This window comes from Rattus rattus, chromosome 7 (assembly GCF_011064425.1).
Source record: "Rattus rattus isolate New Zealand chromosome 7, Rrattus_CSIRO_v1, whole genome shotgun sequence".
In the NCBI taxonomy this organism is placed as follows: Eukaryota; Metazoa; Chordata; class Mammalia; order Rodentia; family Muridae; genus Rattus; species Rattus rattus.
In genome coordinates this window covers 58,998,882-59,020,276 of record NC_046160.1, presented here as the reverse complement: position 1 = coordinate 59,020,276, position 21,395 = coordinate 58,998,882, and the positions used below count along the sequence as shown (strand labels likewise).

General features: G+C 38.1%; 1 pseudogene; it reads right to left on the bottom strand.

The window, feature by feature from the left end:
• Positions 1 to 17,340: 17,340 nt before the first annotated feature.
• Positions 17,341 to 18,943, bottom strand: LOC116906070 (annotated as a pseudogene).
• Between the last annotated feature and the right edge of the window lie 2,452 nt (positions 18,944 to 21,395).

Genomic DNA, 21,395 nt, shown 5'->3' with positions numbered 1-21,395 from the left:
CCCAAGCACCTTCTTCGCAGCAAGGTCGCACCAAAGGGTGACTCTTCAGAACTGAAGTTCTACACAGAGCCTGTAGATGGCACCCTTTCTTGCCAGTAGTCAAAAGGCACAGCTTTGCTTCCTAACGTAACGATTTTCAAATGACTAAAATGTGTCCTTTTCAGGTTTGATACAATTGTCCTATGTCAATTAATTAGAACTATAGATGCTCATAAATCATAAGTCAGAATTCACAAATTTCAAATTATGTGTTCGATTTTAATGCAAACAAAACTCTTATCACCAGTGTGCATGAGTTCTTTCTGCTGTCCTGAAGGAACCCCTTAGTAGCCAGTGAGACCCAGTACCTTATCGCCATGGTAGCTCCAGAGGTACACACTCTCTTCCTCCTGTTTAGGATATCATTTCCAATTAACTGTGGGGAAAAAAAAGGAAATCAGTGCCTGTGATCCCCACATAGTTTCTAATCCTTAACTCCTCCTTACAGCCCAGTACTAGCCAAGTCCATGTGGTGTCATGGTACTTCATTAGAAGCAGCAGCAGACGAAGGTAGGGACTTGTTTTTCCCACAAACCCTGCTTCCTCTTTCTCTGTCTCTGCAATAGATGGATTGCAGACCTCAGAAATAATACTTATCCTCTGTGTCACGGAGGGCAGTGATGCTTCTATGAGGCCTACAATTGGCCACAGTAGCACAGAGTCCATACTCACACAGCACTCATTGGCAGGCAGAAGGGCATCTCACCAAATCCTCCAAAAGCTTCTCTCCCTCTCACAGCCCCACATTCACAGAATTTCCAGACACAAAAGGAGATGGAGGGAAACACCATTCAGCACTGTTGGCCTGTCAGAGTTAGGACGCCATTATGGTCACGAAGGTGAGCTGCTGATGGAATTCAAGTGTTATTTCATCAATACAGTGTTAAGTTTAGGAATTTTCAAGAATTCGTACTCCTATGATAACTAAAGTTATTTCAGAGGATGACAGAGTAAAAATAAAAAGTTTCTACTTCTGTGTGTTTAATTTTATGCTATCTTTTGTCAACTCCAACTTCTTCAGTCTCCTTACGGTTTCTAGTTACCAAATCTGACTTGACCAGAAGTTTTAAGGCCCATCCCTCCATTGATCAGGGGTAATAACAAATACTATAGGTGAACTTTTAACACTCTTAGGAAAACACACAGATGACCTCTCAATGACCCACTGTTCACAAAGCGAAGACCCCTGTGCTTCTTTGCATTAAGAACTACTGTAAACGCTCCTTCCTCACTTGGTTCTTTTATAGCAGCTTATCTTGCTGAGGCATATCACGATGAAGGTCACAGATGCCGTACATAAAACTTTGAGTTATATAGTTGTCTTAAACCATTTAAATGGGTCATTTAACTTACGTTGGATTCCATCCCACCAATCCAAAGTTTATTTTGGTTGCCTAGGCCAACTATGCTCTGAGTTTTACTGAGAATATTCTTCCAAGGAAAACAGCAGTGGGAAGAAGACAACATTTCAGGGATTTACCCAGTAGCACGTTAAGCCTGCCATCTCTCTCATTTTGTTCAAATGTTTAGAACTCCATAAAAGTCAAGCCGCATTGAATAGTTTCTTTAAACACTACCAAATGTGGCTTTCTGGGAAGAGAGTTGCCAATTTTTCAAGACACAAGACTATGCCTCCAGATGGCTCCTTTTAGAAAGGGTGAGTGCTAATTGGGTTCTATGTCCTTGTTCGACTCTTCAGTCTCTGCTGGGTAGCCCTTGAGAGAGTAGAGGATGGGAAACCAAATTTCACGTTAAGAGCCAGCTAAGGGGCTCATAAATAAACAGCTTACATGGAACTGAGCCATAGGAACTTGTGAGCCTCCCCTAACTCATACATTTCCAAACAGGCTACTTCTTGATGGAAAAAAAAAATTCTAGTTTTGTTTCTTCAGCTACTAATAAATCCTCTAACCTCTGAGTTTATTAGGAATATTTAGATCCCCATAACTGTCTTAGATGAAGTACGAAACAGAACAGAAATTCAAACAGATTACCAGGTTTCTTCTGATCATTCATACTGCTGGTCCTTTGAGTTCTAACTATATTTCCTTTTCTGCTACGTCAGAACAGACACTGAGCATAAAGAGATTCTAACATTGTCTTCAGAACGGGGATACCGGAAGCAGATGGGGAGGAAATGATAGTGGTATGTTTGAAGAAAAAAATCATGGGCTGTATGTTAGTAATATCCAATTCCAACATGAGAGGGAAAAATATTCAAGGTCAAAAGAAAAAGGTCAAAGTCACTTTGGAAAGACGTTCCAAGGTAAGCCATCCAGAATACTTTTAGTATTTATTAGTATATTATAATAGTTCCAAGTGGTGGTTATAATCTGCTTATTGAACCCATTGTTTCCCAAACTACTTCACTATAAAATGTTTTATTTTTTGACATCCATTAACATCTCTGGGACAGTTTGAAGATTTCTCATGTGCATAAGTTTTGAATGTTTTCTGTCTCTTTGTAATACAATATAGACATCTATTCCTGGACAAAACACCTGAATTTCCTCTCAAGATCTGAGGGCTCAGAATATGTAATCTTTTCATATATGTTGGAGGTCAAAGGGAAATAAAGCCAACACATTCCTTCTTCTTTTCCTATTGCAATAGACTCACTGCCCATTAAGAATCTTCTTTAAAAAGAAACAAAACAAAACATTGCTCGATACCCCAAATCCTAGCTAATTCTCTAATCATTTCATACATGGCCAGAAATCATGTTTGTTTCATGATCCCTTTGCATTGTGCTAAATCAGAGCCCCCAGTCTCCTGATACCCTAAGGGTAGTCCAAAGCATATGATTATAAAGTATTGAATCTTTCTAGCTCTACTGCAAATGCAGTCTCTGACTATCTTTGATAGTTACCCTGAACCTATTCAAAAAGGAATCTATTCCTGTGAGATTGTCCTAAAGAATTGTTCATATAAGATAAGTCTGGTTCTTGATCAAAGTGTGTTTAATTATAACAATAGAAAGGAAACCAGAACACTGGTACAATTAATGGCCCATAAAGTTTTGTGATCTACATAAAGATTGACCACAATTCAAAGGCCAAAATGGGAAGCATATACACTTTATATTAAAGTGCTCTAAATTTTTAAACCAAGGAAAGCATATTGTACTAAATTAATGCTAAGTAGTTCTTAAATATACTTAAATATTGTGGTTATTTAATATTACAGGCAGAGGAAAAAGAAAAGAGAAGAGAGAAGAAGAAATGAGGTAAACAATAAATATAGGAAGGCAACCAACAAAAGTAAGTAGGTAGAAATAGAAAATGGAAAGGAAAAAGGAAGAAATAAAGACAGGAGTAAAGAAGAATACTGAGGGTAAAAAAGTAGAAGAAACAATAGACGTGAAGGCAGAAGTTTCAAATGCTTGTGGAGAAGAAACACTTCAACCTGCTGTTTATCTCCATTGACTAGCAGTACAGTAACAACGGCTCCAAGCCTCAACAATGCTCTCTATCCGATAGCTGCTTCTGTACTTGGAAGGATGAACAGTTGGCCAATGACTGTAACCACTGTCACCATTATACTAACTACTCTGTGGGGAAGAATTCAAAGATTTGCATTTTTATTCCTAATATTCTCTTTAAGACTGGCCTATTTCGTTTAAAATTCTTACTATTTAGTAACAATTAAAAACCTTCAAACAGAAATTTTATACCAAGCCTTCAATTGAAATAGAAACTCAATACGTGTTCTGAGTTGCAGGCAAATAAAGATAATATTTTATTGCTTTCTTTGGTTTCTGGATTTAGCAGTTAAGAATAACAGATTTTGCAGGTTTTTCCTTTCTATATTGTTTTCCTTTTGTTTTTAGTTTTATCTTTCTAAAGTGACTTCAAGTTCCAAAACAATTACCCACTGTCCTTTGTGGCCTTATCTATTTTTATTACTTAGCAATAGTCACTTTCCCTCAAGCATAGTTGCAGTAATTAACCAGAATAGCAGGGTATGACTCAGATCCTTGGATCTTGCTCTGAGTTTTGTTCCTAGCTTCAAACTCCAAAAACAGTCTCCAATTAGTCAGAAGGGCCATTTCAGTCCTGCTTTTTGTGTAAGGCATGTGCAAGCCTACTCCACATTCAGGAGTATCTCAGAGGTTTTGTGTTTGTCTTCCAGGAGAGGAGTCACCCTGGCCTAATGTGACATGCGAAAGTCTTACATCTCTTCTGAGTTTTCAAGTCCAAATGTCCTTGTGAGAGTCTAAGCTGCTCCAGTATGCAAGAAAGCAAGTTCAATGACTTTCAATTTCATGATCCATAAAATAGATTCCTAGAGAGAAAAAGCTCCTAGCTCCAAAATATCCAAGCATCTGCAAGGAAATGCTGTGAAAAGGACACAAAAGACTTTCAGGGAACCCAATGTGAAGCATATTTCTGCCCCAAAATAAAAAAGTAGGACTTTATTATATTATGATTATGATTATGATTATGATTACATGCAGTCATGTAATCTCAGAAAGAAAAACACATACTCTCTCTCATCTGTGGAATAGGCAATAATATATGTTTGTGCACAAATACAAATGTGGGTACTGCATAACTTATAGACAAACAAGAAAGGTTGAATATTAGGCCATGAGAAAGGTCTGAATTCAAATAATGTACATGAGTTCTGAAAGGCTATGTAAAGCTAATTGTTTTTTCTAGTCCCAACTATGTTGTGGATTTTTTTGAGGTTAGTGATTGATAAGTACATAAAAAATATTGGATAAGAAAATATAAAATCTACTGTGATGTTTCATAGCTTCCAGTCAAATGACCAGTTCTAATAGTATAGAAGTTCATTGAGGTGTAAAGACTGGTTAATTTCAGTGTGTGCTTTTTTTTTTTAATTTGGAAACTTTATTTAAAAATTAATTAAAATTAAAAAAGAATATAGGACTTCTGTGGGATTTTTAATCCACTTTCCTAAATCAATTAACTGATAAAGACAGGCAAAAATACACAATTAGAACTTAGCTTGCAAGAGGCCTGTCCTTGCTAATGGTCTATTGCTGTGAGAAAGCACCATGACCACAGCAACACTTAAAAAAAGAAAGCAATAATTTTGAATCTTTTTATATTTGGAGGTTTAGTCCATTATCATCACTGAGGAAATCATGGTGGTATGCAGGCAGACATAATGCTGGAGAGGTAGCAAAGAGCTCTACATCTGGATTGGCAGGTTACAGGAAGAAAGAGAGATGATTGGCCTGGCTTGAGCACTTGAAACCCCAAAGCCCAACCCCAGTGATACACTTCCTCCAACAAGGCCACACCTTCTAATCCCTGTGAACTAGTGCCACCAACTAATAACCAGGCATTCAACTATAGAAGCCTATGAGGTTTCCTATTCAAATTACCACAGTGCCTATTGTGATACAAACTATGATTTTAAAACTAGGCAATAATGCAAACACAATAAAAGTCATACTAGCTAAACCTCACATAGATTAGAATTGGAAAAGTAGAATTCGAGTTGTGTTTCTGGTAACAATGGGTGTTTCAAATGGGGAAAAGGAGAAATGAGCAGAGGGTTGAGGCTGAATTGGTATTCATATGCAGGGCACATTCCATTTTCTTCCAGGAGGCTCCCTCAAATTTCCTTCGCCAGCCTTCTTGCCTGATGTCTTCACCACCTGAAGAGTCAAGTCCATGATTTTCACATCACTAAAACAAGCATAGGTAGTCTTCTTTCATAAAGAAATGTCCAGTCTTTTAACTGAAGACTTATAGCATTCTTAATTTACATATTACTGTGCCTCTGCTACTAGACTTCAAGTATTTTTTTTTAGTTAGAGCCAATCAAATTTATATTTGCTAATCTACTATACTTAATTTAAGATTTTTCTGTGTAGTTTCATGCATTCATGTGTTTGTCTTTTTTTAAAAAAAATGCATTTACAGCCATCCCATCAATACAATACACAACTCTAACTTACCTCAATGATAATAAAAGTTAGTACATTCTGAAGCTAAATATGGGTGACCATGGACCACGAATATGGTTTTGGATTTTTCCCAAATACCATACTCCAACATGGCAACAGTTCTATGATATTTCAAAAATAGCACAGTAAAGAGAAACATAAATCATAGTACATTTAAAACACATTAACAGAAACATAAGCCAGTCCAGAACAGCAGGAGTATTCCAGCTGTGAGACCCAGGTGTAGCCTGACTGCTCGCTTTGCTCCATGGTTAGTAGAGGTTACTGTTTTCTTTGTGCAGTCCAAGTAGAGGAGGGTAATAAACAGCTATGGGAGCTAGCGACTGGCCCAGGGTATTTAACTCTAGATTTGCAACACTATGTCCAAAATCATTGAAGTTCTAATCAGCCTATGGCCAAGCAGGCATATCTTTTAGAAAATTTCAGCCACATTCCATTAATATGTTTGACAAAATAAGATATTGCACGAGTTAATTAATACAGGTAATAATATATAGGACTTATGGATACTGATGAATACTCTTTGAGACCTGTGGATGCTGATAGATAAATTATGAATCCTATGGGTGCTGGAATAGTCTATTAGACCTGTGCATACTGTTAGATTCTAAAGCAAAAGAAAGGTGCTAGAATTTCATTTTCTTTTGCATTTTGCATTCTGGTGAGTATACAGTTGATCGATCAAATAAGTAAACATGCAATTTACACAATGATTTTAAGTCCTAAGCCAATGCAGAGCATGAAGAAGAAAGGCCTGGAAGTAGCTTAAGTTTAATGGCTAGAATTTCTTGTGCTGAAAAGGTAAAATGCTATTATGGCTTACACATTCTGATGCAAAGAATATTCCCAGGCATATTCACAGATATCTTATTGTAAGTAGAAAGATGAAAATAATTGATATTCTAAAGAATCATAACACTCAGGGATATTATGGGCAAGAAAACATTACCATTTATTTCATGTCTGCTGGGCAACATATAGGTGATTCCTTCTAGACATACACCATTTTTAAACAGGCTCAGATGGATTAATATATTTCACATAACCAAAAACTAAAGGATCTGTGAATGAAACCCGGAAGTCATAGTCAAAATTAATGTTGCTTACACCAGGAAATTGCTGCTTCTTAGACATAGTGAAAGATTGTTTTCTTCTTTGTCTGCCTCCTGGAGCCTCACCTCTGAAGCATCCTGGATGTTTCTCTCAGTGTGTACCTGGCTACACAAGTTTTTGGAAAGCAACCATCTGAACCTGGACCAGATATTTCTCAGTACATAACTAGGAGGGGATGATAAGAAATCTTGCATGTTTTATTCTCTTGAAACAGGAGGTAGAGCCAGACTTCTGCCCCAGGTCTTATGGGGATACTTGAGACACAGTTAAAGGGGTTTCAACTGAAAGAAGAAAGGCAAATACCATAAGTCTGGTCTATAGGAAAGCTGGGTAGTAAGAGTCCAAGATTACAGTTCAAGTGTTACTTCTGGGCTAGAGGATGAGACTCCACCTCTCCAAATCCTGAATTTCTGTCATGTAAAAAGCACTACTACTCCAAAGGCAGAGTCAGGAAGGATATATAAATACTGTGCAAGTGGGAGAAAGAAAAGTAAAGGCAGATCACACATCCATTGGTAATGTCTTCCCCATAGGCAGTCTTCCTCTTCTGCTTAGCTGGTCTCTCTCTGCATTGGGCTGTCACACGTTTTCCTCAAGCTGATAACGACAGTGTATGAGCTGCAAAGAAGAATATGAACAAAATGTATTTGCATCATGATATTAAACTATACTAAATAAATAAGCTAAGCAGGTTATCATTAATTACCTCCATAATCGAGCCAGAGTGTCGGAAGAAAGGAGGCCTTTGATAAGAGTATTTGTCTACAGTATAAATGAACAGGAAATTGCAAAGAATCTTCTCCTCTGGGGGCATCAGTTGATGACCATAGTACATGCAGGCTCTATAAAGAGGTAGGAGAAGTTTCAAAAATGCTTCTCAAGTCAATGTCTGTTTCTTCTAAAGTCAGTCATTTGTGTTCCCACCAAGGTGGAAGTGGTGAAGATGGCGACAAAGAAATATTAAACAATGTTCTGAGGTACATGGGAAGCCTGCATCTGAAGGATTACAGGGTACATGTCATAGTATTTGCTCAGTAAAAGAATGAAAGATGAATGGGGCAACATGTGCCTGGCTAATTTCAGTAGTGTAGTCCATGCTAGTGCTTTCTGCAGTACAGCTCATGCTCTAAGATGGATGGTTCTTCTTCCCAGGACAAGTGGAAGAAGAACCTGACCCAAAATGCTTCTAGGCTGAAGTAAGGATGAGGGGAGAGGCCTGACATGGTGAAAGACCAGCAATCAATTCAATCTTCAAGCATAATAAAAGGTTTGGTGGAAGGAGCAAGAGCTAGCCATGGGGAAAGAAGGACCTTGGCAACTTGAGATAAAAACTCTTTCATTTGTTATCACACCATCTGTTGTTGCACAAGGCTACATTTCAAAGCCTCATTAGCAGGCCTCATTGTATCTAGACAGTGTGGCTACTCTTCAGCACATGATAGACAGGTCTCCATGAGCTTCACAGCCAGCCTCCATGGAGGGATGCTTCTTTCCAGCTGAGTGTAGCATCCTGCTTCTAGATTCTGTTTTCTTTAGCAGATTTAAAATCTCATTAGGGACATCACCAGAATGTCGTTTCCAAAGACACAAAGGCAACCCTTTTAAATATAACTTCTAAAGCTTCTCCCCAGTGACTTTGTGAAGTTATCAAATGGTACGTTTTGGTATTTTTCATATTGCTAAGCAGTTGCCTATCAGTCAGTTTTACAACTTTATAAATACTGTACCACAGTATTATCATTACCCAACCTGCAAAGCTACAAATGATCTCCCTTCAAAGAGCAAAGATGGTACAGGAAGTAGTTGTTAGCCAGGCACTACAGGGACTGTGGAGGTTTACAGCGTACCCTGCAGAAAGGCTCTACTGTGCTCTTCTATGCAGACCCCCAGAGGGAAAGATTCCTGCTCAAAGTCTTCCCTGAAGACTCTTCCCTCCCTTCTTCCTTCTTCACTTATTTTATGCTCTTAAGAGAGCAGATGCCAGCCTCCTGAGACTTAGCACACTCTCAGGAGGATATAGCTGCAGAACTAGACTCTTCCGTTATTTTACCACTTTGCTGAGTTTTCCATACATAACTACAAACAGCAAAAGGATTTCTTGAATTCTAGCAAGTGCACTGGCTTTGAAATGAAAGACCTTAAAATCCTAGTCTCGAGTCAGATAATTCATTTTTTTGTTGAGTATTATTGCCTGATATATTTATTTACCTTCTTCCCCTGGACCTTTCTTCTTATTAATTTTTATCCTTAGAATATTAACCAAAAGCTGAGGCCTAAAATTGACTTTGGAAAGATATATCGGATAGGAAAAAACCCAACCAAAATGTGGTTGGAATTATATGAGGTTTGTACAGAAGACATAAAGCAAATGAAATTAATGTGGTCTTCAAAACGTGTCAAACATAAGGAAAAAATATATTACAAATGAACATTTATTGTGTGCCCATATAATCAAGAACATAATTTTATTGAGCAATCACAACAAACCTGTGAGTATCGTGTTACTATTCCCAAATTATATGAGCAAGGGGACACTGAAATAATTTCTCCAAAGTCATTCAAATGGAAAATATCTCCACAGGGATCCAAACCATGGGCTTATTGACTCCAAAGCCTGTATTCAATCACTGTACTAACTTGTTTCCTAAGCCAGATAAATACCAATATTCAAAAGCCATAGTTACAGATAGGCATTTCCTTCATTATTTGCAGTTTTATACATGATTTAACTCTCAAACTACCCTAAGAAGTAAGACATGACAAGTGTCGATTTAAGTGCTCGGCTTTCAATGCATTTGCTAGTTTATAAAGCACATGCTTCTCTATCTTTCATTTCCTGACAAAAACAATCTCAAACCTGATGGTGCATTACTTGGAAAAATTATGGACTCTCTTTGAAGATATATCCGAGAAGAGAAATCAAAAGGATATAAACTGTGAAAAATGATAACTTTATGAGTACCAAAAATACATAAAGTATTTGTATTAGTCAGGATTCTCTAGAGTAATAGAATGAATTTCTCTGTATATAAAAAGTGTATTAGAATGACTTACAGGATGTAGTCCACCTAATTCAGTAATGGCTGGCTATGAGCAAAAAGTCCAAGAATCCAGTAGTTGCTCACTCCATGGAGCTGGACGTCTCAGTTAGTTTTCAGTATATGCTGGAGTCACAAAGAAGTAGGCTCATATTCCAGTGAAGTAATGGATGTGCTAGCAGGGTGAGGATAAGTAGGCAAAGAGCAAAAGCTTCCTTCTCCTACATCTTGATGTATACTGTTAGCAGAAAGTGTAGCCCTCATTAAAGATTCTGTCTCTAGAACCAACACCAAGAACCTTCCTCAAAATCTGAATTAAAGGCCTGTGCCTTCCTGCCTCAAGGTGTGGATCAAAAGTTTGTGTCTCTATCTGAAGACTAGAAATTAATTCACCTACTTGAAACCAGGACAAAAACCCTCACAGCTGTGCCCTCCAATTTTGGATTACAGATCATCCCAAATATAGTCAAGTTGACAACCAATAATAGCCATCACAATGTTTAAGAGTGTAGTTATTTGATTAATTATGTTGGTCTTCCAACAGTGGATTGTAGTTGTGCCCAATCTGAACCCTAACTCCTTACTCCCTCTTTGCTTTATCTTACCAATTGGCAAAAGTGCTTCGAGATTCCTTTGGCTTCTTTCCTCTTTCTGTAAGATACATTCATCCAGTCCATTGGTACAATACTGAAATACTGCATTTCCAGAATGCAGTCTTACCTTACAACCTTTTCTATTACTAACCTAAACAGAGCCATAATCAATTCAGGAGTGCATAATTCAGGAGGTCTCAGCATTGCCTTGCTGCCCAACAGCAGCCACAGTGACTCTCTGAGCTGCCTGTCTTCACATGGCTTCTTCCTCTGTTGCCCCACATTGCTCCAGTGTCACTTTTCTGATGAAACTTGGTTGCCACATTGCCGTGTTCATTTGTATTTTTCACACTGCTTAGCACATCTTAAAATATGAGTGATATATACATATTTATTGTATTTTCTCTGAATCTTTCTTCTTGCATAGAAAATAAGTTTCTTCCATAATGGCAAAACTTTTGTGTGCTTTGTTCACTGATGCATTTCCAATATCAGTAATAGTTTCTGACAAATAGTTTCTGAATAATAATATATGTTCTGAATAAATGAATGTTTAGATAAAAGCCTCTCTCCTATCAAATCAGTCACAGCTGAAAACAAAGTCAGTGAACTAGATATGCATACTGAAGTACACAGAAAAAATAAGAATTAGAAATCATAGGAAAAGCAGTAAAAGATGACTACAAACAATGACGTGGTGCCGTAGGGGCACTATTGTAGTTCTAGCTACACAGGAAGCAAAACCCAGCAGGTATGGGATTTAAGGATTTTTTTCAGCGATATTTTTTTCAAAAATAATGCAAACTCTCAAGCTATAGGCAGATTCAAAATAGACACAGAACTCAAACATATACACATTTCTTCTCAGCCTTTTGGATGAGACCCAGTGAAGCACCATGAATAAAACAAACAGAACACTTAAGCACACTGTGGGTACACACAAATCAGAGGACAGTCTTCAATCTGTCTGACATTTACTACAGCGACAAGCTGCCTCCTCTTTGATTTGACTTTTTTTTTCTGCCTGTCCTCCACTATAGGTAAGATGCAAACTAAAAGCAAAAACCTTGAAGTTTATTACTGGATACAATCCAACTCCAAAAATATTAAGTACTTGTAAATAACATTTCTCATTTTGTTAACATAAAATGGAGGCACTGTTCTTTTAGGTAAATAAAGGCCATCATTCATTTTAAGCAATCCACTGGTCTATATAAGAAAACAATGTTCTCCTTGCTCTGGCAATCATCCTATGAAACTCTATAGAGACAATGGTACCAGCACAGAGAGCTTCCATTTAGAGATTACCCTGAGCAAGACAATAGGGAGAAGTTACTCAAGCTGTCTCTCAACATCAATGGAAAAAACAGAGGAGGCACTTCAATGAAAAGTCCCTATACTTTTCTTGTGCAGACACCAATCTGAAATGTATCATAAAATAACAAAATTAGAAGAAATAGGGTGTCTCTAGCATATAACATTGAAAGGGAATAATAATTTAAAGACATTTTCTTAGATACTCAAGAAAAAGAAAAAAACATTCCACAAAGTGGTCTTCTCCACATACTACTGAACTCTATATACAGTAGCTCAGCTAAGTGATGACAGAGAATTCATCTTGGCTTTTGCAGATGAGAAACTAATATAATCCCCTACATGTGTCTTATTGAACGTGGTTCGCTTCTCTCTTGAATACGGATCACCTTCTTGGTGATCACAACATGGTAGCAAGAATGCCATTGTCACTGATAGTTGTCAGAAATCATTCAAGTACTGCCACCCAGCCCTGGGCAAGCAATCTTGAAAAGGAGGTGGCAAGAGTGTTGGAAATTTAATGACAAGTCTGCTCTGTGCTCTAGAAAATCATTACAGAAATACTGAAAACATTTTCTCCAAATGATAAGGCTGTCATTTTAGTCAAAGCAATGTGGCATTATATTGGGAAGCCAGACAAAACCAGAGAGGGAAATTTATTCAAGGTCATGTAAGTGTCAAGGCTGAGAAAAGAATTAGGCAGGTTGCACTAAACTGTTCTCACAAGCAGATGATAGCTAGAAACAACCCAGCCAGGTCTCAGACCACATGCTCTGAGTCCCAAGTGTTATGTAAGAATAAACATGGATAGAGGTGAGGAAAAGTACGAGAAGAGGACTTCAGGACAAGAGAATCTACAATGGCACTAAAATAGCTTTAAAGCCACAGGGCAATAAGGACATGGTTTGTTTTTTTGTTTGTTTGTTTTTTGGGTTTTTTTTGTTGTTATTTACTAGATAGTGTGCTAAATTCTTTTAATACAATATCTCATTCTGACAACAGAATAGAAGATGGGTTCTGCTATTATCCTAGCTTTATAGGTGAGAATCCTAAAGTTGATTCACTTGCCCAGAGTTACTGCTGTCACTACAAATGGACTAATTTAACACACTAATTTACCTTTGCTTAAAATCATACTTTTCTTTCTATGTATCAAGCCTTGGATTGGCCTTCAAGGATTGTAAGAAGTTCCCTTCTCAACTCACTGTGGCATTCACCACCTTTTTTCAGAAAAATTTGTATAGCAAGGTATCAGCAGAGAAAGGTCTACCAAAAACCTAGACAAAATCAGCTTTGTGTGAATAAGATGGGTGCTATTATGAATGGATAATTTGGAAATAAATGTTTAAAATATTTCTCTAGACTCGAGATCCATAGGACTGATTAAGACTAAAAAGTGCGTGTGTACAGGGACATTTTCCAAAGGAGATTATAGAGAAATTACGTTGTGACACTTCTCTGGGGATGGAGAAGGCAGGAATTGTTGTTTCTTCAGTTAAGACAAGTGAGCAGAGCTCTTTAACTCAGATACTCTGAGATGCTGATGAACCTTTCTATAGTTAATAGATGGGAAAGATGGTTCCATGTACTAAATAACTGCCAAGAGACTTCTGAAGTCATTTCTATGGGGACCTTCCTGTCAACAAGATATAGGTTGCATGCACATGACCTCCAGCTAGAAATGCTGTTTGGAAAGGTTTCTGAAGAGAAAGGGTCCACAGGGGAAGCCTTTGTGGTTTTATAGCTTAGAGTCACTTTCTATTCTCTCTGTCCTTCGTGGCTATGGATGCAATATGACCAGCCACTCTGTGACCTCCTGCTTCTGTCTCTGTACCTTCCTCATCATGTTAGACTACACCCCTCAAAAAGTAAGACAGATTGGACTCTTCTTCAAGTTGTTCTGGTCAGGTATTTTTTCAGGTTTCAACAATGGGCAAAATAACTAATATGCAAGTGTTAAATCTTTTTGAAAGTTATTGTGACTGAATATTTATTTAGGTAACAATGAAGACAAACACTCATAATCCATGTTCCATGACTGTATGTTAATCATAGAGCTCTTCTGCCTGCAACAATCTCTTTGCACACATTATGAAAACTTTCCACCATTCATCTACAAGGGAACAGGATTGTTCAACGCTGTGGAGTATATTCTACTTTTTTTTTTATTTTGGGTAGAAATTACAGAGACTTGCCACAGTCAGACACTTATGTACTTAATAAGCAAATAAAAAGTTTAAAAAGAATGTTGAAAATGCATCAGAGTAAACATTTCACATTAATTTTTCTCTGTAACGTTAACTGATACCATAGAAAATATTTTGTGAATAACTGCGGCCTTGATTATGAAGTGTCACAGGGAACTCCCATCCATTGCTCTGTGTATACATATATTTACTAAGAAACAGCACTAGACATCAGCCTGACAGAAGCCATCGCTACAAAGAATACAGAGTTGCTATTTACTGTACCTGAGAAATAACATTTAGAACCCAACAAATGGCTCATAAATTGAAACACAAAATGTCTTGAAATGTTCTGGCAAATAAATGAGCTGCCTTCTCATTATTTTTCCTTCTTGCACTGATCATATGGAGTACAGACAGAAAACATATTTTCTCTTTTTATTATACTAGTAATGTTAGATTAAAGGGAGACTAAAATACATGGGAGGTTTGAAAACATTACACCTTCCATAAAAGTTGTTTGGAACAGTCTATTGGGGTTCTGAACAAATATTTAGTAGCTGTTTCCTTAGATAGCAAATAGTTCATGGGAGAGTGGCAGAGAGTGAGGCTGAAACATCCTTCCAAAAAGAATGTTCCTAGAGATCATTCCAATACTATCTGCATGGACATAGTTACAAAAAAATAAGAATGAAAGAAAGAAAATAAGAAAAAGAAAGAGAAATCCTATTTAAGTGATATGAAAAGGATAGGTAGAGTGTGTGCTCATGCTTCCCCATTTATCAGGGAGAAATCTGTAGATTGATGCAGATTTAAGATTTTTATTGCTGTGAATTTGTTCTTTTGATACAAAAATTGAAATTAATACTATTGTTCTTTGTTAGGCATTGTACCCATACAATTCATTTAAGAATACAAGGCTTAGACCCAGTCTTCCTAATAGCTGCTTTACAAACTGCTTAAGATGATTAAGTAACAGAAGTTAAGGGCCAGATATTAAAGTCATGGTTATGTTAGATTCTGATTTAATTATAATAAAGTGTTTTCAGTTCACTCAAATAAGAATGGCTAAGAATAATTAAGGTGTAATATTTCAGTGATACTTTACTTAGTCTTCAAAAGCATCATAAGTCCACAGAATGAAACACTTAATGTTATTTCATTATTAAGACTCACTTGACAATGAAATATGTCCCCTTCAAAGGAAAATTGAGCATATTTACCTACAAGCAAGGTTGATTATCCTGTCAAGGTAGTCACTGGACAAAAATTATTTACATCATCTCCAGAAAATACTGTCCAAAAGGGACAAACAGGTGGGATAGTTGACTACTAGCTCTGCCAAGATAGGGTACACTGATCCTTCATATTTCCTACTTCACGAAGGGTCTTCCAGGTGGTTCTGTGCCAAAAGACTAAAGATAGACGCTCCAATGTTATGAGAAATTATGGACTGTCCAGGTAGTCAGCTGTCTCTATAATTGTGTACATATTGGAAGCTATGTTCGATGCTTCCTATATATTCAGGCAATATTTAATTCATTCTTGGATTTCTGATAGGGTTGAAGAGTAGTTATAGCCTCACAATCATGCTCAAGTTATTTAACATTGAAAGAGAGGTTATAGAGTAGAGGACATGGTTTTCAAATTGTGTTACAAACTAAAATCTAAACATAATCCATGGATAGAGTATAATTCTTTAAGTTAGGAATGGTGGTAGAGTACTTGTATTTAATTGACAAATATTATGGGCTGGATATTAATTACATATCATACAACAGTACATAAAGTTATACCTTTACATGCTAATGACAAAGTATAATGAAGAGGCCAGACATGGAAGTGATGATGGAATTTCATAAATGAAAATGGAAAATGAGACACAATCATTTGAGAATAGTGAGTAAATTAAGAGAAACATTAAGTAAAATGTAGAAACACTTTAAATATTTTGTAAACTGAAGATATAAATAAAACCATAAGACACATGCCCAAAGGCACTGTCATTAGGGAGATAGGTGCAATGTGATACTTAGAACACTTAATGGTTCTATAAACCTGTAAGCCAGATTTATAAGCCAAAGTCTACAATTCTGAATTACTGAAAACCCCAGGAGTTGCCTACATGAAAATACAGTAGATTTATATTAAAGATATATAACTTTGCTCTTGTTCCTTGTTCTTTCCCTTTTCCCCCTTCCCCTCTGTCCCTTCTCTCCCCATTCCTCTCCCTGCTTCCCTCCACGTGCTCATGGCCAACTTTTACTCCTCTCCTCTTCTACTCTTCTTCTCTCACTAAACCTTTCCACATGGAAAAAAAGATATATATCTTCATTAATTTGTAAAATAATGTTCTTGAAATGATCAAAGAAAGCCAGACTGTCTTTGATTTCTTTATCATTTGGGTGTTATTATACAAGTGGAATCCATTTCCTCTATGAAGAAACCAGGAGAGCCAGCCATTTCATAAAAGCTTCAGTAGTAACTCCCACACAAAGTCCTCTCCAGATTTGTGTAGTGAATTGATAAAGTGGAGAAAACATGCCTACATCAATTTTCAAAATTATGACAAAGTGCTACATGCAATGTTAATAAACAATCCACGTTATTGTCGGCTATGCACTGGTCAGCAGTCTCAGTCTGTTCCCAGCACTGTACTAAGTCCAAGGCAGCATGTTTTTCCTTGCCAAGGCCTCTCCAGATCTCCAAGATGGCTCCCTCCTCCTCAAGGCTAGTTGTTGCCAAACCCACTCAGCACTATCAAATTTCCACACTTAGCTGGGGCACATTCTCACAAACCCACCCTCTGTCATGGTTATCTGCCACAAGATGGAAAACACCAGACACTCTTAGTTTAGAAACAACAGATAACACAATGGTTGGGCATGGAATCCAGCACCCTAAATTCACCAAATATTCTATGTTCGAAATCTTCCAGTGGCAGATCTTGGTGGACTCTGCCACCTCTGCCACCTGAACTAACAGTCCCCGGTCTACATCTTGTTGTCTTGCTCCGCAGTCCTAAAGCAAATCCCCCTCCTCCTGATTTCCCTCTTCTTCTCTAGGACCTGGAAAGTCCACCTCCCTCTTGCCCAGTGATTGGCTTCTTGTTCTCAATTAGGGGAAAATTCTGCTACAAAGCTCACAGGTTTAGCAGAGTAACAGTATCCAGTTGTTTCCTTAACCAGAAATAGAAAAATGGCATATGAATATAGAAACCTATAGTTTTAGACCATCAGCTACCAAAGTCCCATGAGAAACATGATTTAAAAAATGGTTTTACGCTGCAGTTCCATGCTTTAGTCCAGATTCTCTGAAATGTTTATAGAATTTTTATAATTTCATCAGAATACCCAATTGGATGAATTACTATAATACTGCAGTCCATCATGTATTTCTTTTACATATAAGAACCATCTTTGTTTCTTTTTTTTAATTTACTTGCATAAGATCTTAAAAGTGCCTTTGCTTCTTCATTATGGAGACTTAAGACACATCTTATTGTTCATTTTCTCCTGATTCTAATCAATGCGGCTTCAATGATCTAGCTGGCTAACAGAAAATGCTAAAATTTATCTCAAAACTATCTCTTTACCTCTACTTCTGTCATTCTATTCTGTTAGCCTCAAGCTTCTATATAAAAGAGATTGCACATCCATTTTCTGTAGACAGGGTCTGAGCACTATATCTGGAGGAAATGTAGAAGACTCTGATTTGGTCTCATTTTTATCTTGTACATTTTCTCCACCTGAAGAGAACCTGACTCATGTTCTAGCCTAGTTTCTTTATGGAGAGAAATATTAAGCAATGAAAGACTGAAAGAATGTAAAACATAAACACACATACACACACACACACACACACACACACAATTTTAATGATTTGCTCAATATCACTTAAGATGCTTCTGAACCTACATAAATTTTTTTGGGGTGCAGCGAACTTTATTGATGGTATTCAAGAGAGAAGGGAGGGCTCCTTAGGCCCCTCCTATTATTATGGGGTCTCGGATGGAATTATGAGGGAGATGCTCAGTGTTGGGGGCTGAGTTGGGATGGGGACTCCTCAGCAACTGAGGGCCTCTCTCTTGCTCTCTTGCTGGGCTGGGTGGTCCAGGGTTTCTTACTCCTTGGAGGCCATGTAGGGCCATGTAGTCCACCACCCTGTTGCTGTAGCCATATTTATTGTCATACCAGGAAACGAGCTTTAAAAAGTTGTCATTGAGAGCAATGCCAGCCCCAGCATTAAGGTGGAAGAGTGGGAGTTGCTGTTGAAGTCACAGGAGAAAACCTGGTCCACAGTGTAGCTCAGGATGCCCTTTAGTGGGCTCTCAGATGCCTACTTCACCACCTTCTTGATGTCATCATACTTGGCAGGTTTCTCCAGGCAGCATGTCATATCCACAATGGATACATTTGGGGTAGGAACACGGAAGGCCATGCCAATGAGCTTCCTGTTCAGCTCTGGGATGACCTTGCTCACAGCCTTGGCTTCACCAGTGGATTCAGGGATGATGTTCTGAGCCATCACATGATGTTCATAGCCATCACGCCACAGCTTTCCAGAGGGGCCATCCACAGTCTTCTGAGTGGCAGTGATGGCATGGACCGTGGTCATGAGCCCTTCCACGATGCCAAAGTTGTCATGGATGCCTTGGCCAGGGGGGCTAAGCAGTTGGTTGTGCAGGATGAATTGCTGACAATCTTGAGTTGTCATATTTCTCGTGGTTCACACCCATCACAAACATGGGGGCATCGGCTGAAGGGATAGAGATGATGACCCTTTTGGCCCCACCCTTCAAATGATCCCCTCCATGGTGGTGAAGATGCCAGTAGACTCCATGACATACTCAGCACCAGCGTCACCCCATTTGATCTCGCTCCTGGAAAATGGTGATGGGCTTCCTGTTGATGACAAGCTTCCCATTCTCAGTCTTGACTGTGCCGTTGAACTTGCAATGGGTAGAGTCATACTGGAACATGTAGACCATGTAGTTGAGGTCAATGAAGGGGTCGTTGATGGCAACAATCTCCACTTTGCCAAGATGCAGAAGAGAAGGTAGCCCTGGTAACCAGGCGCCCAATATGGCCAAACCCATTCACACCGACCTTCACCATCTTGTCTATGAGACAAGGCTGGCACTGCACGAGAAGACGCAGCTGTCTCTGGAACAGGGAGGAGCAGAGAGTCCATAAATATTTTTTAATTTTTATTATTAAAGGATTATTTGTGTTAAGTATTTAGCAGAAGCTTCATACTTTCATTTATTTAGTATTGAAAGTAGAACTTTATAAGAGTATTTTTAAGAGTGGAAGATATTGAACCATTTAGTGTAAGTTACTTTAATAGAATATACTGCCTTGTTAAATTATGAAACAGCTGAATATTTTATTTTTGAAATATGTATGAAACAAGTACAGCTTACAGAATTATGTATATCAATAATAATTGAAAAGCAGGGTGGAGGGAAAAATCCTCTTGGAGATGGGAGGAGGAGGAAAGGGATAAGGAACTGGGAGGGGACAATGGCTGACTGCAAAAATAATAAAAGTAATAAAAAATAATATTTAACTGGAGCCTTTACTACTAGCCAATATACAGTGTCTTATCTACCAAATAATAAAGAGACAAATGGACAGATAAACTTATGATGAGTGAATTATAAATTAACTGAAATAATTTTTTTTAATTAAGCTACCCAGAGCTTGAAGACATTATAATATATAAATGTTGGATTATGTCATCAAAGCTAGATTAGACTACTATTCAAAATATTTCTAGTTATATAATTCTACTGAATTAACTGGAAAAATTAATCAATTAAAAGACTTTAAAATGTTTTGCTACTTTTAGCTCAGTCTGCGTAATACACTGTGATGAACATAAACACACTCAAATTTAAAATGCTGAAATTCTTGCAAAGGAAAACTTTTCTTTACTTGTTTTTATAAATTTTCTAAATGTAGTTTTATTTAAATCTAGACTTAGAAGCTATTTGTTGTCTAATTTCATTTGGGCAAGAAAAACAATGGCAGGAACTATGTGTCCCCAACATCAGGCAATTCAAAAGGTCAAAGGTGCGCTCATTCAGTTTTCAAGCACCAGTGCTTGAAGTACCAGCCAATTTCATAACTCGGGAGATATGCAGAGCTCAGAGTCATGAATGACATAAATCTGTCATTACATTTTGATTATTAAATTTCACTGCAAAGCTCTGGACCCCTTTCTGAAAAGTTCATTTCACCATGTAGTATTCTGAGAAAACTGTTCTCTCAAATACAATGACTTCATGAAATTCATAGGCAACTGGAATGAACTAGAAAATATTGGCACCCAAATCCCGTGGGGAAGAGAGTGAACCATCCAGGACTACAGACATCCCGAGGCCGCAGGACAGACTGGCACCTCTGCACACCTCGGCCCACATCCCTGGTCCAAGGGGAAACTGCACAATGCCTCTGGACAGAGGGATATAGAAACAGACTGTCACTGGTACCCGCGATCCTGGTCTGTGCCCAGGACCAAACTGATCAGGCCAAACAGCTCCCTGCACACAAATCCCGTGGGGGAGAGAACTGGAACCTCAGAAGTGTGAATACTCCTGAGAAGTCAGAGGAGAACACCCTCTGCCCACAGTCCAGACCCAAGAGGAAATCACATGGGCCAATTGTGCCTTTGGGGTGCAAGGACCTACACAAACAATCAGGGGCAGGAGCCTTTGATTCCTGCCCACACCTAGAGCTGGAAGACAGTCTTTAGGAGCACCGCCACAGATGAGAGCAGAGCACCTGTTTTCAGGAAAGGCTGAAAGAAAATAGGAAAACAGTTCTACAAGAGTGCTGACACAGAGGGCCAAATCAGTCCCAGAAACAGCAAGCCTAGCAAACAACAGAGACAACCCAATGGCTACAGGCAAGCAAGGAACCTAATCAACAGAAACCAAGACTACTTGGCATCATTAGAGCACAGTACTCCTACCAAAGAAAATACTGGATATCCAAACACACCAGAAAAGCAAGATTTAGATTTGAAATCACATTTTTTGGATAATGATGGAGGACTTTAAGAAAGACATAAAGAACTCCCTTAAAGAAATGCAGAAAAACACAAGTAAACAAGTAGAAGCCCTTAGAGAGGAAACACAAAAATCCCTGAAAGAATTACAGGA